Source organism: Drosophila pseudoobscura, chromosome 4 (genome assembly GCF_009870125.1).
Source record: "Drosophila pseudoobscura strain MV-25-SWS-2005 chromosome 4, UCI_Dpse_MV25, whole genome shotgun sequence".
Classification (NCBI taxonomy): domain Eukaryota; kingdom Metazoa; phylum Arthropoda; class Insecta; order Diptera; family Drosophilidae; genus Drosophila; species Drosophila pseudoobscura.
Genome location: NC_046681.1, coordinates 15,422,174 through 15,439,278, shown reverse-complemented (window position 1 = coordinate 15,439,278; position 17,105 = coordinate 15,422,174). Strand labels below are relative to the sequence as shown.

Sequence of the window (17,105 nt, the reverse complement as noted above, 5' to 3'; positions counted from 1 at the left end):
CAAGATATTCGATTTTTTGTAGTCCATTTCTTCAAACAATTAAGTGTTTTAGATACCTTTCTCAATTAGAACCTTCTAAAAAGTTAATTCCCTCGCTTGATGCCGTTCCACGAAGCATGTCGGGGCATCTTGGAGAGTCTGTTTTCCTCCCATTTCCTCACTGGAAATTAATAACTTTTAGGTTCAAGCTAACGGTGCGGCCCACAGTGGGGCAAGTGAGAGAGCGAGTGGTGGGGAGGGGGGATGCTCAGAGGATGCTAATAACATAGTTGTATGCCATGAACATGGCACACATTCATGCCACATACAACATTAATTAGTTTTGTCTAATTACAGCCAACGAGCGGCGGGGCATCATCAGAATATACAGCTACAATCCGGCAGATAGAGAGATACATCCACGGCCAGCGAGTGCATTGCATAGCAGTTATGTTTTAATGCCATTTGTCGCCAAAGAACGAGTCGCGCCTGTGCCTGTGGTGCATGATTGTGGCTTACTGTTAAGTCGCACTGTACTGTACTGTACTGTCCGTATCCGATGGATGCAAAAACTCGTTCGCTAATGGCCTGTCAAACTGTGCGGCAGACAAGAGGCGTCGTCATGGCTCAGAGTTCGCTGTGTCTGGGGAAATACTCAACATAATCTCTGAATCAAGTGGCAAAAAAGATCTGAATGAGTTGGCAGCTTAAGGCTTAAGGCAGAGTTGATTATGAAGAAGATTGAGGTTAACTTTGGCTTAATCGATAATCGAACTATAATCGATAGTAATACAGTTCTGAAACTCTTCTATGGTTGGTACCTTCCAGACCCAAATCATTCACTTCCTTGCATAACAATTTCTTCTGATATTTTCCAACTCTTTTTCCCCTCCCCCAACCCCTGTAAATGTCAAAGCTGTCAATGTCATCAAAAAAATCAACAAACATTTCCCATAACCATGCAAATTTCCTACAAAAGAAGAAAAGCAGAAAAAAAGGATGATAAAAAAGAGCCCTAAAAATAACATAAATGTAGGTAGTGTTGTTAATTTAATTTTATGACATGACAGCTACAACAACAGCAACAACAACAAACTGGTCGATAAGGCGGGCCCGGCCCTAACAAACAAACTAACAAAACACAACAACTAAAGAGCCACTAAGGAGGCCCCAGAGCGCCCCAGAGGCGAGGCCCAGAGCCCGAGAGCCCGTGAGTCCGAGAGTCGTCATCTGGCAGCAGCGTCAGAGGCGAGAAACTTTAGCGGCTTCTAACGGTAAATATGAATATGGAGAGTGAGCGAGAGAGGGAAACAGAAATGCAAACATGCATGAACGTGCACGTAAGAGCCACACACACACAGACACACAGACACACACACACACACTCGCATGAGTATGTATTGTGGCAAGTGCAGTCGCAAAGTAGGCGCGTCTCTCTCTTGTTTTTAGCCTTGTTCAACAGCAGAACCGGCAACAGCAACAACAACCAGTTAACAACAAAAGCTTTAACAGCAACTTCAACAAAAAATGCAACAAGAGAGGCAAAGATTGGCAGCTTCTTTTTGGGGAATCGAAGGTTGGGATACCCTTGAAGGTCTTGGATTTCTTTGGTAGTCAAACGATTTGGATTCTTATTGGTACGAACCCATATGACTGCTCTATCTCCAGAAACCAATTGTTCCTATGGCTGCTATAAGATATACATATGTAGGTATCCAAACCGATCAGCACCGACTTCTACCCTTTGTTGAGCCATAAGCAAGATCTGTGCCAACTTTCAGTCAGAAAAATACAATGGAATCGGTTTAATGTACTTCCTTCTTTGCTTTGCAAAACATCTGATTCAAAGCCAAAAATAGCATTTATCTCTCCCTCCCTTTGTCTCTCTTTACAGGGTATACACAAAGCAACAACAACAACAACAACAACAAAACCGTTTGCATTCCTGACCTACTCTGCAACTTTACATTGACTTCAAACGGCCTGTAGTCCCGGGCCTCCACCGCCTCCCTCTCTCTGCCTCTCTGCTGCATGCCACTCCGACCAAAGCGCGCAGACGATGTTCAGCATTCAGCATAGAAATGGGTGGAGACTCCAAAACGAGTTGGGGGTTAAAGGATATGGCCAACAAGCAACAGCAACAGCAACAACCTGGTTGGCCATAAAAAAGTTGTATTTTTTACCTCCAAAAGTAGTTAAACTTCAAAAGCCGACAAACGTGGAAGAAGAGAAGAAGCAGCAGGGGCAGGGGAAGAGGCAAAAGCAGACGAAGAAGAGGTGGAAAAAATGCATGGCATGAAAACGAGTTTTCACTACTTTTGCCTATTATACAGCACCAACAAAAGCAACAAAAACAACAACAAAGCCCCCAATTGAGAGATGGAGACGACCGTAGACGTCGTAGATGCCACATCAAGGCATGCAACGCCACCACCCAATACCAAAGCAATACAGAAACAAACGAAACAAAGCACAAGGCACATTGCAAGCCGATGACGTGCGCACAGTGGTTGTCGGAGGATTTGCATGTGAAATGTTCAGCGAGCAATTACATAACAGTCGATGAATGCGGGCCTGATGCGAGTAGGGGACATCTTTTGATCACAGATAAATGGAAATGAAAGAGAGTCTCTGAAAATATGAATAATTTGAATAGTAAATGTATTTTTTGGTGGGAGAAAAACCTCTTTAAATGGTTCCAAAATAAGAAAACGCAAGTCTTAACTGGGGAATATGGGAAAATGTATCTATCTATCCTCAAGGGAATTAAAGTGCACGAAAAGGGACGTTCTTCCTGTAAATTCCTGTAAAGACCAAGGTCTTTTGTTACCCTTAATATCATATGTTCCTTAAGTCTCTCCCTCGCGCTCCACTGTTTCCGTGTCTGGTTTGGCAGCTTTTCTCAGGTTTTTTTTTGTTGTTGTTGATTTTTGCCGGAGACGACGCATGTTGGCAGGCCGGCCTCTCTTCTAATCCAGTTTTGGTGCTGCCCCAACCCCAGGCCCCTCTAACGCAAACAAGTTTACAGCTACACGAAACCCGGGCGCAAGGTGGGGGTGGGGGGGCAGGATTGGTACAAAAAATGCAACTCCAACAACATGTTGCAAGTGCAAAGGCAACGCGCGCGCGATGGTCACGTTGCAATGTTAGACACGACACACGACCGACTCCCCCCGAGAGACCTCGCTCTTCTCCCACTCTCGTTCCACCTTTTGTAATTTGTTTCACACAGCTATTTTCTCTCCCCCCCGCCCCACCACCGCCCCTCTGGCACTCTCCATCTTGACTTTGTAGGTGCAGACCTGCCCCTGGCAGCAATGCAGACGCGGCGGCCTATTACCACACAACCAGTTGGGCGGCTTGTTTTGTCCCACTGTGCCGGCAGAGGCAGAGGCAGTGGCGGCGGAGTTGCAATTTGCCGTTAGTCGGCTTGCTCTCTCCATGTGTGTGTGTGCGTGTGTGTGTGTGCCAATGTCGTTTATAATGAAGTTTCCTGTCGATAAAAGCTAAACTTCAAAAGCTCTTTGGGGGCCTTGCTGCTGCTGCCTTGCCCCTCCTTCCACTTTTTCCGCATGTTGCGTGTTGCATAAAGTTGAAGGTGGCTTTAATGAAGGCCCAATAAAAAGTTATTGAAGGCTTTAATCATTCATTAGGCAAACAGATCTCTCCTCCCTTAGAGATTCGCTCGCAGCATTCCACAAAATGCAACGCAGCAGCAGCCCCCCTCAGAAAAATAAATGAGAATGACAACAGCAACCACGTGACGTAATAGGCAGCCAAACAAGAACGCAACAAAAAGAACAAAAAGAAGAGCACCGACGCAGAGAATGAGCAGGGGAGGGGAGAGGGCAGGAGGAGAGAGAAGACAACGTCGCGACCAGAGGCAGACAAACAAATTATTTTCAAATTGTAGCAAGAGATCAATGCAAAAAGATAAGAAAGCCAGCGAGAGAGAGAGAGAGAGAGGGAGACAGAGAGAGGAGGGACACAGAACAGCAGCAGCAGTGCAGGCAGGAAATGACAGTCAAGAGGGGGCAGAGGGGAGAGGGGAAACCGGAGGAGAACAACCGTGTAAAGCTCGAGAGCATAGCATAAAATCCTGACACATTACATTTACAGTTGTGTAAGGACCAGAAGGATTCACAACCGACCGCATCTCCCTCCCCCCCCTCTCTTAGTCCGCAACGACCTACCGAACAACAACAACAAGAACCCGCAATGGGAAGCAGCAGCAAAGAAACAACAGCAAAGGGAAGCGCAAGAGAGAAGGGTAGCTTCGTGGCATGAAGCTTTCGATACCCTCTAAGAAATATAGCCTCTAAACATAAAGAATATATGTATATATGAAGTGTTTCCATTTCAGGGGTTAGATATTGTGATTTCCATTGCTGCCAAAATATCCACGGAATCGTTATACCCTCTGCCAAAGGGCACCACAGCGGTAGGAAAGGCAGAAGAGAAGAACTACGTCAACAATGCCAGCGTAAGAAAGAGAGTGAGGAGGGAACACTCTGGGAATGAAACGACCCATTGCCATTTTGTTTGTGTTTGTTTTGCTCCAATTAGCAGCAGCACACGACCGCTCTCTCGCGCGCGCTCTCTCTCTCTCTCTCTGTCTCTCTCTTGTGGCTCTGTAGCTTGCGTCATTTTGTCTTTGCAAAGACAATACGACAACATTTTCTTTGGCCTGGGTGAAAGCTTTTCTTTGGGAATCCAAACAGCTGCTGTGGCTTTGTAGCTTTGTATCTTTGTCGTCGCTGCCCGCGTGTGTGTCTCTCTCTCTCTCTCTCTCTCTCTGCCTGTGCGTGTGTGTGTGTGTGTGAGTGTTTCATTGTCATCTCGGGCCGCCCCATTCATGATGACGCCAAAAGCAGCACACGAAAAGAAAAAAACCAAACGCCGGTTGGGATAGGGTCTCGTCTCACAATATCCCATGTGGGATGCGCTCTCTCCCGCTGTCTCTCCTCTATCGCGTTCTCATTCTCTCCACCTTTCTCTCTGCCGCTTAATTTCTTTCAATTATCTCACCTCGTCGTCTGCCATAGACGGAAACTTGTTTGTAAAAGCTCCTACCTCCCACCCATCAAAATCCAACCGCCAAATATTTTATTTCTGGAATAAATACGAGTATTTTGGTAATTTTCCCGAAATAAAAGTTCCATTGGGTGTGGTTTAGGCTCTAAATAGAAGTCGTTCCGTTCCAAGGAACTGTCCTAATATTTCACACGAAAGGAATGAAATTTCCTTGGGCCCCAAACCCCTACAAAACGTTGAAATTACCCTTCAGGAAAACGCAGGAAATGGAAAGGGCTTGGACGTGGACGTAACATGCCACGGAAAAGGATTGTATTGTAGATTGTGTTTATGGTGAAAATTATACATATGGCCTGCCGTTGGGCAGGGCGGGAGGGGCGATGTGTCGCTTTCACTATGCAAATGAAGATATTAGGGAAAGTTCCGTTTAAGCCGTCGCTGAAGGTCATTCAGGGGGTATTCCCATTAAAACGAAGATTTTCATAATGTTACGTGGATTACGAAGAGGCGTTAGGGAAAGTTCTGGCAATGGAGATCGCGATGATGCCGCAGATAGTCGAAACCCCAAAACTGGTGCCAATTAAATTTTGTCCATCGCACAATTTCGCACTTATTCATTCATAAACATCTCAATGGTCCAATCAAATCAAGTAAAAGACTTTTTAATGAAAAGAGGGCCCCCGCCATAAGATTTATGTAGAGCACAGATCCACAAATTTTAATTAACACACGAGGGAGAAGAGGAGCTCTCAACAAATGAGTGGAGAAATATATACATATATAGTTTGCTAAATTTTATTCACACTTGCCCCATTAGGGGGCCACATTGCTGTGTTTTGTTTACCATAAAAAACAGGCAGGCAATCAATTATAAATTTTGCTTTGGAATTCATTGGGGAGTGGGATACAAGAGGAGATACTATAATAGTTGGTTCCTACATTTGCTTTCAAGGGAGATCCCTGCTGATCCCCACACACGCACACACACACACACGGGCGTACGATCCAACAAAATGCTCCATAAAACTGTCAAGAATTTGCAAAAGTGAGAACATGAAACCCGCGCATTATCCACAACTTTAATGAGTGTGTTCTGGTAGTACCTCTTCTGGACCCCAACCATCCATCCATCCAACCATCCAACAATCCAGCAACCAACGTGTTCTGGCCATCCATTCCAACTGTTCTCAGCTTACGTTCTGTTCTCCTCTCTTTCGTTGGCTCTCTCTTGCGCGCTCTCTCTCTCTCTCTCTCTCTGGCAGAACGAAACGAACGAAAAATGCTAACGAAACGAAAATGCAAAATGTCAATGTCCTCCACTGTACAGTTCAGGCGTCAGAATTGCGTCGCAGTTTTTGTGTTTTTGCCCACAGAAATGTTCTCGCGGAACGATGGCAAAGTGGAACACACTGCAGCAGCAACACGCAGCGGAGGTAGGCAGCGGCAGGCAGGGGCTGGCAGGGGGGTAAACGTAAGCGTAACGTGGGGACTGACTGACTGCTCAGCTCTGCTGCTGGAGTGTGTGGAGTGGAACGTGTATGTGGAGTGTGGAGTGTGGAATGAAGTAATGTGGAATGACCATGGGTGTACGCTAGAGGGGGTACGTGCTAAAGCAGGGGGATATCTCCATGATTCTCTCTAGTTCTCTCCTACTCTCTTTCTTTGGCGCGCGCCATAAATCCAAAGCAAATACAAATAATGTCATTCCTCCTTCTGATTCCCATCTCCCCCTCGGAAAGTTTTACCTCTTTTAATGAATTGCTTGGAGCAAGTTTTTTAATAAGCGCCACTAATAGATAGAGAGAGAGAGAGAGAGAGACAGAGTTAGAGCCACATACGGGGGCGAAACAGAAAAAAAATGAGTTCTCTCTTGTTGCCAATACTTAATGAAAAACGGAAATGCCGCTTTAGATTTATAGCTCTGATAAAGACAGCTACGACCCCCCTGCGGGGAGTTGGTAACTGCCTGTCGTTGGCCTGGCCAACAGATGTTGGCGGAACTTGTTCTTTGCTGCACAAAACTTCCCAAGAGATTTAAGGGTTATCCACAGAGCTCTCGATTTTCGCAATGCAAAAGTTGGCTAAAAGCAGTTAGGGCCCACTTAGTGATAGCTATGCGTCACACAGGGTTATCATTCGGGTAAACCCCCTCGAATGTTGTATATCTATGACAGACTTTTTTTGGAAAATGGTCAGACTGGTCTCCCATCTTTGAAACAGTTCCCTCAAAACGCAATCATTTCAAAGATACAATAAATCTCTAACAACAGAATCATAAATAATGATCTTAGCTAAGTGGTTCCCAAAAATCATTATAATAGGTAAATAATTGTGGTATGAAGCAAAACTCGCCCCTCCTCGAGCGATCTCTCTCTTTAACTGTCACCTGTGCCTCGACAAAAACGTTCTCCGTTTCTTTTTTTACAATTTAAGATATCATCTCTTAAATGTTTCCATTAATACACTGAATGCTGTTGCTTGGTGTGGTTTTTGTGTCCTTTAATCTAGATCTATTGGCTCGCTCTTTCCCCAATTCGTTTGTTTACTTGCTATAAATTTGGATATTCTTTGCAAAGCAATCCAAGGCGCATTTCTCCACACTTTTCCTGCTCTTCTCTTCCGCCCCGTGGTGTGTTTGTAGCCCATTCGATTAGTCGCAAAAGCAGGACGCCCCTTATAGGAAAAATGTGTCTCGTTTCGGGGTATTATCTCTTTCCAACTGATCAAGATGCGGACTGTTGGGAATCCAAAGGGAATGTGAAAAGTGCTTCTACTTCTACTATAAATACTCGACGCCCAAAAAAAGCTTCTAATAGTGGATGTCTTTTATCGACTAAGAATTTACCCTATAGACAACCTATTTTTGATATCATTTTTCATCAACCAAGAGTCTACCCCAGTAATATCCTACTTGGGATGGATGTTCCTTCACCATTTCCATCCTTGGACATGGTAGATCCTTAAACATACCTCAAATCAAAGAACTCTTGTTGTGGGGTTTTTATCATCTCCACTTCATTTTGTGAATACATACCTGAAAGGAAATATCGAAAAATAAATTAGTTAAAAATCGAAAATAGAAATGGCAATAGAAACCCCACCCAAACAGAGACGAGACCCCCCTCCCTCCTCTCCTCAGCCCCGCCCGAACAAAGGGAAACCCACAAGTAGCAAAACAGAATGAAAAGATGTTGTTGGAAGTTGTTTTTTAATGCAGGGCTCTTGACACTCGCTACACGTGTAATCAAATACAATAAGCCATAAAAAATTATGATAAAAAACAGGTGATAGAGAGGTCGGTCGAGTGGTGGAGAGGAGAGGAGGGCCGAAGCAAAGAGAAGCAGCAGAAATGTTGCCACAATAAAAATATAAAACTTGACAATGAGACTGGCAATGGTGTCCTTTGGCCCCTCAAAACAGGAGGAGGACCCTGTCAGGGATCCGCTGGCAATGAAAAAAGAGGGCGGCGGGACGCGAGGAGGAGTAGCAGGATTAGGTGTCAATTGTTGTGGGGTCGAAGGTGGGCCTTCGGAAAATCCTTTGCCAAACAGAGACAAGGACACGGCTGCCAGCTGATGGCTTGTCGCCTGTCAATGGCATAAATTAGGGGCTCACCGAAACATGGTTCCTCGCCCAGCAACAGCAACACGGGCCAGGGCCAGGGCTAGGGCTGGGGGAGCCACAAGTGTCCCAATCACAAGAACAACTGTGTAAATTTGACGATGCCCTTGTCCCTAGTTATCCTTCGGCCGCCCCCATTGATGGAATGCCTAGAATATTATACAGTGCGTGCCATTTTGAGTGGAACATGATGTTTTGCTAATTCGAAAGATTTTCTACACCCACACATTCCATTTGTTGCCATTTTCCACTTCGATTTCCAACTTGAGCTCAAAACTAATAGAAAAAAGGATTGCGTTGCAGAAAAGAGTGCTCTCTGGAGCTAAAAAACTTGATGGAAAGTCGGAGAGTACTTTTCCACTAAGATCTGCCAAAACCGAAGCATCTGGTGGATGTAACACCTTTTAGATGGGTTGGAAAACAGTCACCGAAATGAGTATGGGGAGGGGGGCTCATGACGTCATGCGACTATGACGCTTACCGAAAAAACGCATCAACCCCTGACGGGCAAAAAGTTCATTGTCTTCGCTTTACAGTTTATTGCACTTAATTAACAAAAACAAAAACAGAGACCGAAAAGCAGAGAAAACACAGGCAGGCAGCTCTCATTCTGGCTGGCAACACCTACCAGAGATACAAAGATACACAAGAGATAGAAAGAGAGAGAGAGAGAGAGAGGGAGAGAGAGAGCGAGATACAGATACAAATACTAAAGCGCCAGCGATAATGAATTATTAGCAGAAGCAGAAGCAGCAGCGGCAAAAGATACGGAATACTGGTCGTATCTCTATAACGAATCTCTATCTGTATCTGCTGGGTTCTCGGCTCTTTTGCTGCCCGGATATTAGCGAATGCGACAACATGTGTCGCCTCTTCCCCAAACATGCAACAGAAGGCAGGGCAGGCAGCATTGCCAAGGCGAAGGCGAAGGCGAAGGCGTTTTCTGCGAGTTCTCTGGAAGTGGAAATCACAGTCTGTTCAGCCTTTCCTTCCCGCCTCCTCTGGCTGTTTTAATGTTGCATGGGAAATTTAATTTCTAAATTGCAGCTGTCGTCGCTCAGCCAAACATTCGTCTTCGGCCTCTTCCCTGCTCTGTTCTGTCCATAATAATCTATTGGATAGCATCGTCATAAATCATACAATCCACAGAAAAACACACACACACACGCAAGACATTTCATCAAAAAAAAACAGTCCACCATCCACAATCCAAGCGAGTGGCAGCCGGCTCCTTCGTTGCGTATACGCCGTGTGAGTGCGGTGGCAGGAAATGAGGCGTGGTGAGACACCAGCAGACGTCGCCTGAAGGAGAGCTGTCAGTCAGTCAGAGAGTTTCATTTCATTTATAGACAAATCATAGACTTCCAGAGGGGAAGGAGGGAATTTTGGCAGGAGGGACTTTTGAATTAGCCAACGAAGGAAATTGAATAAAAAGATTCTGAAAGGTAATTCTATCAAGATTCTGCAACTAAAGCCTCTATCGGTTCTAATGGCAACCTGAGAATGATCTGGCATCTCCATTCTGTAGGGCGTTGCCACTTTAGGCATTCATTTGGGATGCCATTTCCAGAAAAAGTAGCAAAGGAAAGTCGTTTTCCATGTTTGAGGGGGAATTATTTAAAAATCAAATCCAACAAAGAAACAAAGAAGCTACTGCCAAGAAATCCAGTTAATTACTTAAGGTTAACACCCATTTTCCCACCTCAGCGAACTCTGGCGATTATTCATGTATTTTCCATGGAAAAAGTGGAGTTAATCCATCCCTCAATGGAATGGCAGCTATTTCGCCAGACAATGAAATCAAATGAAAGTAAAATGTGGCTGTGACTCATTTCAGATACATTTTCCACATAAGTATCTTCAGATAGACAGGCACTGCACCTACGAATACGAATGCGAATGGATGTATGTTTTATGGTCTGGCCCCAAATTGCATGTTTAATTGCAATAAAAATACAAAAAACCAACCAACCGCCCGCCCACAAACAAACAATCGCCAGAGCGGAGTGCAGTGGAGCAGCGGAGAAGATACAGAAGCACAATTTTCAGGGAAAATTTCGCGCACAGCTGAAAGACAGAAAACAGCTGCAACAGCAGAAGCAGCAGCAGCAGCAGTAGCATGCCCCAAAGCCAGACCGAAAATGGGGGAAAACGTTTTCACGCACTCTCTGGAAAAAGACAGACAGAACGAAGGACGGACCGAAAACAGGAAAACGTAGAGCCGCACCCCGCAAAAAAATATATATAGATTCTCGGAACAGAAGGGAACTCCTCCGCCCCCTCACCCCCTTTGGAGATATTCTCTCTTACATGCAAAAAACCAATTAATAATTAAAACTCGTTTTCAACAGCAATTTTCATTAATTTTTGCCGCTGCTCTTTTTATGCTGTTGGAAAAACTTTACGGAACAAAGGAATCCCCAGCCCACCATCACCCCCCCCCCCCCCCACCGAAAGAATCGAACTTGAAAGTTCTGTGAAACGGAAACAACGCCCTGCCCGCCCCTGCCCGGCCCGGCCCGGCCCGGCCTGGCAATTATTATAAATGTTCGACTAAAAAAAAAGCAAAATTCATAGCAAACCGATTAAAACCATTAATTAACGATTGTAAAGGTTGCTCATTCGAATGCACAGAAACATAGTACCATAATTAATATCTAGAATTGGTTTATAATATTGAGAGTTTCCTGGGGTTTAACGGCCTTCAATTATGGTTTCAGTTTTTTATAGATTTTTTTTAAGCGAAAGCTTATAGTTTTTAATGCTTGCAAATAGATTAGAAAAATATTGAAAATGTTCCAAAGGTATATTTTAATTATTATTAGTCAGGCAACGGTAAACAAAGTAATTAATTAGTCGATAACCCATCCACCTATTCGAGGCAGCGATAAAGATGAATCCGATCCGGGATCCATTCTAGTCTTAAATGCTCTGCACTTTAAGCACAGATCACGATGGTAGACTCAGGAATTGCTCGATTGGGCTGAAAGACAATCTTGAAGGAATACGAAGAGACCCACAGAGCAGTGAATCTAGAGATCGCCGGAGATGGGAATGGGAATCCATTGGCAGATGAATAGGACCCCCAATAATGTATTTTTGCTGACCGATTACTCTGGGGAGATGGGTAAGCCCTTTAAGCTACAGATCTGGCACCAACTAGAGCAATACGGCCATTACGACGCACTACTTCAAAGTTTTGCCTGATCTTCGAGTCACAGGTGCCTGACGGCCAGACCGTCATAGAGGCGTACAAGAATTTGTGTGGAGTTCTAAACCTCTTTGAGACGAGACTAGCAATTTCCAGGCAACACGGCAGGAGAAAGAAATAGTTACAATATTTGGATTTCTGATTAATAATGCATTTATCATTCTGTTTATCGTCAAAATTGCGAATAACCTAAAGAATTTATTGATTAATGTATTTTCTAATTTTTAGGGGAATTTTTTCCAACTTTTTCAGGTCATATTTTCTTAAAAAAGAAAACACAACCAAGAGGGTGTGCCCTTCAATGATTATTTCTCATTTTCTTACAACAAACTTCTGTACAAAATGTCCCTAAGTGAAAGGATACATTTGCCATAGGTAATTCGGTAGGTCTTACAATTCCAATACCGAAAAGAACAGGGGGCTAAAAGTCATTGAAAATCTTAGGAAAATCTTAGAAAAATGTATGAGAAAATAAAATCGTTTTGAGCTACAATGTGGCCAGAATTTTAATAAAAATTAAACGGTTTTCGCTTTGAGAGGGAGAAACATATTGGACACACGACACACACTTTTAACGACTTAACGATTGCTGGCAAATATTTATTTAATAATAATTTATGCAGTCATAAAAGCACTCATTGTTGCAGCCATTAAATTAATTGATGGACCAGAGGAGAGCAGAGAGAGAGAGAGGGAGAGAGGGGCATTTGCATAATGGAGGCAAACATTTGAAAGGAGATTCATATTCGATGGCTGATTGTGGCACGATATCGAATGTAGTAGTATCGAATGTCGTACATCAAAGTATCGATGGGGGTGTCGAGGGGGCTAGCGGGGAGTTTTTGAAATTAAATATTTAAATGGTGAAAGTTTGCATCATAATAAAAACTAAATGGTTTGCACATTGGTTCTGCTGCTGCTGCTCCTCTGGCTGCTGGGGATCGTAAATGTTTTTGTCGGTTTATGTGAATGTGTGGATTTTTATTATAAACGAAAACGAAATGTGCAGCAGCAGGGCAGGGCTGTGGCAGGGCAGGGCTGTGGCAGGGCAGGGCAGGGCTGGCTTTCAATTGCCCCAAGATGATGCTGATGCATACCGAAATGTTTCGTCTTCGTCTTTGGAGCGTTGATGAGACATGAAACGAAGCGACAGACACAGACGCAGATACAGATACACAGACACACAGACACACACACGAGATACAAAACTGAATGCAGTGGATATGTATGGAAAAGATTCAGATTCAGAGATGCCTTTTAGCTTTTATTACATATGTGGCATGAACAGAAGGAGGAGCAGGGCAGAGGAGGAGGAGGAGCAGCATGGAGACGGGGGGATATGACCTACCCCAAGGCAAAAATTATTATTATTTTCTTCATCTTCTGCTTCTGCTGTGCTTCCCATTCTTTCAATTTCTTTCTGTTTGCCATTTATATGATTTTCCTTTATTATTTCTCCTCTATCTTTCTGTCTCTCTGCCTCTCTGTGTGGCTCCATGGCTCTGTGGCTCTCGGTCTCTGTGGCTCTCTGGTGTTGGGGTTTGCCAAAATGAAGCCGTAAAATTATATATGTACGCATGCCAAGCCCCATTCTCCATTCCCCATTCCCCATTCCCAATTCCCCCCACTCTTTCCCTCCCTTTCTGCAGAAATACCATTCCGTGGCATGGCATGGCATTCCCTGGATATTCCTCGTTTCATTGTTTCAAACTGCAGCAAGCAATAAATGAGTAATACGGTAATAAAAACAAAGTTTCCACCGCGACCTGAACGGCGACGGAGCTGCAGGAGGAGGAGCAGCAGGATAAAGGGAGCCTTTGGTCTCGAGCCAATGATTGGAACACAGAACGGATGGTGGGTTTCTTTCAGAAATGAATCATATCTAAAGGTACAGACCTATTATCTGTAGATTAAAGATCTCTGGCAATGATTCGAGCCTCGTTTTCCTAAATATAGTGATCCCTCATTGATTTTTTGGCATGTTTCAATCAAAGATCCTAAGTTAGAGCATCTCTAACAACGAAAAAACTATTGTAACTCAGCTTTTATGGAAAACTGGCTAAAGAACATCTCAAGATTACCTTAAAGTGGTTCCCAAACCTCTATATGCTATAGATCCTGAGAAACAACATCCCTATCAAGGGAAAACCTATAGGAACTCTGCTTGTATAGACTTTTCGTATCCCCAACAAGGAAAACCTGCCTCGGAATCATCTCTAGACTCATTTTGCACCATTTATAATGTTCGATCCCGAGAAGGAGCCACACAAGACTATGGCAACTCGGCTTCCCTTCGCTTAATCCAACTGAAACAAAGTAAAACCCACCAAACACTAAAAAAAAAAATGCTGGAGACCACCCTCAAGTGCACCCAGCGGTGCGATGTGGCAGTTGCAAGGTAGTTGGTAAACATAATTTGCCATTACTTTAATGCCATCGCTTACATATCTGTGAATTTATCAGATAATCAGACCGTGTCTAATGCCCAGCAATGATACTCCGCTGCCAGTCGCTGGAAACTGGAAAACGAACGAAACGCCAGAGTATCTCGCGCACAGCCCACAGCACACAGCCCACAAGCGGACAAGATCGTACTCACGGATACGAGAAAAAACAAAAAAACAGACCATAAAGACAAAGGCATTAAATTACGAGTATCGTAGGTACAGAGAGGGTGGGAGAGGGAGAGAGCGGTAGAGAGAAGTGTAGCTAATGTTTTGCTGCTTGCCACCCAGCGGTAGGGCACCCCCCGAGTCCCTCATTCGAAACCATAATTTAATAGCTACTGCCTCTACTGCCTGCCTTCCGTGCGTGCGTGTGTGTGTGCGTGTGTGTGTGTGTGTGTGTTTCTCTAAACTTGATTTCAAAGTTAAACCAACCTTAACCAACATTTATAGAAATAGACATCGCAAACGACGGACAGCCACAAAAATTCAGTGCTCAGTTTTTGGGCATAAACTTGATTTGCAGAAGGAAAAAAAATAACTAAAAATATATATAGCTTTTTTTTGTTTGAAGGTTAAGTATCTGCAAAAAAAACACAAAAAGACTCCCATTGAGGTAGGTACTCAGGTACACGCTGAGATACAGATACAGATACAGATACACACGAAAGTGAAGTAAAGCTGACGTTTTGGATGGGTAATTAAGCAAAACCTTGGGTTGAGCTTGAGGCAGTAAACGAGACTTTTTCTGCTTCTACTCGTGGGTCTGTCTTTTCGGAGGGAAATTGCAAAACGAGCGACAGATTTGTGCCCAAAGATACCAAAATTATGATGGATCTTGGGGCACTGTTCGAAAAGGGGTTCCAGTGTTCCATCTTCCATTCTGTACTAAAGTTGCCCTAGGCGAAAGGCCATACATTTATGTCCAATGCTGCCCCTCTAGTAAACCAATCTTTAATGCCGTTACCTTATCCCCCACTCAAATATTCATAGTTCCCCAATATGCAATCCATTTAACGCAAAACTTTAGACCTAAGCACACACCGCCCCTCCCCCTCCGTTGGGACTCCTCCACCCAGCCCTTCTGCATATGCGATTCCATTGTAAATATTTGATAAATTCGAATTGGCAACATGCTGGACAAATACCCTCCCCCCACCGAAGAGTCGGCTGTTGACTGTCCCTTTGTCCCCCTAAAGTGAAATGCTTAATAATGCACAAGCAGGGGAAAAGCCAAGGAAATTGAGGGCGTTCAAAGGGCGGTCAGGCGGTAGTTTATTTTTTAGTGAAAAATTGGGCCGTTTGCTAATATTTAATGGGCCTGCAGCCCCGATGAATCTGATGAATGTGTGAACGGCGGCAAATGTTTGGCATAAGCCACGGCAATCCACTTGGGGAATCATTTAAGCGAAACACAATATGGCCGTAGAGAGGTCTCTCCTCTAAGGGGGATCTCCAGAGGGTAATTAGACAGCGAAACCCTTACCATTGGCCACCTCGAGGTGATTTCCCATCGAAGAATCATGTCTGGACACACCGGCTGCCATCTGCCCTCCGTCTGTGTCTGTGCGACAAATAAGCCGACTTCAATGGCTCGCATTTCCATCATTCTGCTGCCTCTGCATTTCCATGACAACAAATTGCCGGCCCCCCCCCCCCACACCTTCGAGGGAAATCTGTTGAGGTAAGCAGCCTGTAATTAATATTTGCATGTTTCCCCACCGGCAAGAATGTGCCTCCAAAAATACTCCTCGCGAGTAATTCGAATAATAAGCATAATGATGGCATCGCCATCGACATCGCCATCGACATAGACGGATGGTATATCAAATGTTGTTTTGCCTTCCAGTTATTTGTTGTTTGTGCTCTGACATATTGAAGGATGTGTTGAAGGAGAAAGAACATTCAACTGTGGGACTCTGGAAATACTCTGCAAAACCATTCAAACTTTCGAATTAATTTATTCGTTTTCTTCTGAATCCTTTCTTTGCCAAGCAATAGATACATCCATATTCTGAGTAAGCAATAGATACATCTATTCTCTTGACGCTGTCGAAAAACTATAAAAAATTGAAAGCAATTTGCCAGAACAGAAGAAAGGAAAAACGCATAGAAAAACTGTGTAATAACAGAAGCGAAAATTATTTTTGCCAAATGGCTGAGAAAGAGCAGAAAAATGAGGGGGGGAAAAACGATGGGAAAACTGAGCAGAGAGCGGAAAAGTGTGGAAGGGGGGCGGGGGCAGGGGCAGGGGGAAACGCAAAGTGCAATATCGCGCGCTGTCTGCATATAAATTTTTGGTACTGAAACACAAAGGAAGGCAGGAGGAGGGAGGGAGGCAGGGAGGGAGGCAGGGAAATGCGTCTCTGATAAGGAGGAAAATAAAATGCGATAATTTTCCACAGAGTGGGGGAGGGATGGGGTGGGGGAGGGTCATGACAGTGGAATGACAAAGTATCGGGACGAACAACAAAAGCGTAAGTCATAAAAAAGAATAAAAGTTTCCTATTGGGGCGTCAACGAGACGACGACGACGACGACGACGGGCGTCTCTTCTCTCACTCCCTCTCTTTCTCTCCCTCTCCATAAATCTATCACTTTTCTCTTGCTCTCTTCTCACACATGTATCATTCTTTCTCTCCCTGTATTCCATATTCTATATATTTTACTCTTTTTCTCTGACTTTTCGCATTTTTTTGTTTGAATTTTCTACCCTTTCCACTGGCATGTTGCATCCTTCAAACGTGAAACGTGAATCCCCTCAACAGTCCTCGAAAAACAACAAAATCTGTTTGCCAATTTGATTTGCCTGCCAC

General features: G+C 44.1%; 1 protein-coding gene and 1 long non-coding RNA gene across 8 annotated transcripts in view; one reads left to right on the top strand and one right to left on the bottom strand.

Annotated features, from left to right (window-relative positions):
* Positions 1-17,105, bottom strand: part of tai (basic helix-loop-helix family member taiman) — a 93,154-nt gene that overhangs the window by 42,106 nt on the left and 33,943 nt on the right. The window lies entirely within an intron of this gene.
* LOC26532440 (uncharacterized) lies at positions 861-2,678 on the top strand. Of its 2 annotated transcripts, none has more exons than XR_004469045.1 (2): positions 861-1,011; positions 1,874-2,678. It is a non-coding gene; the product is annotated as an uncharacterized lncRNA (long non-coding RNA). The 2 variants fall into 2 exon arrangements; XR_004469046.1 differs by lacking the exon at positions 861-1,011 and adding an exon at positions 1,068-1,253.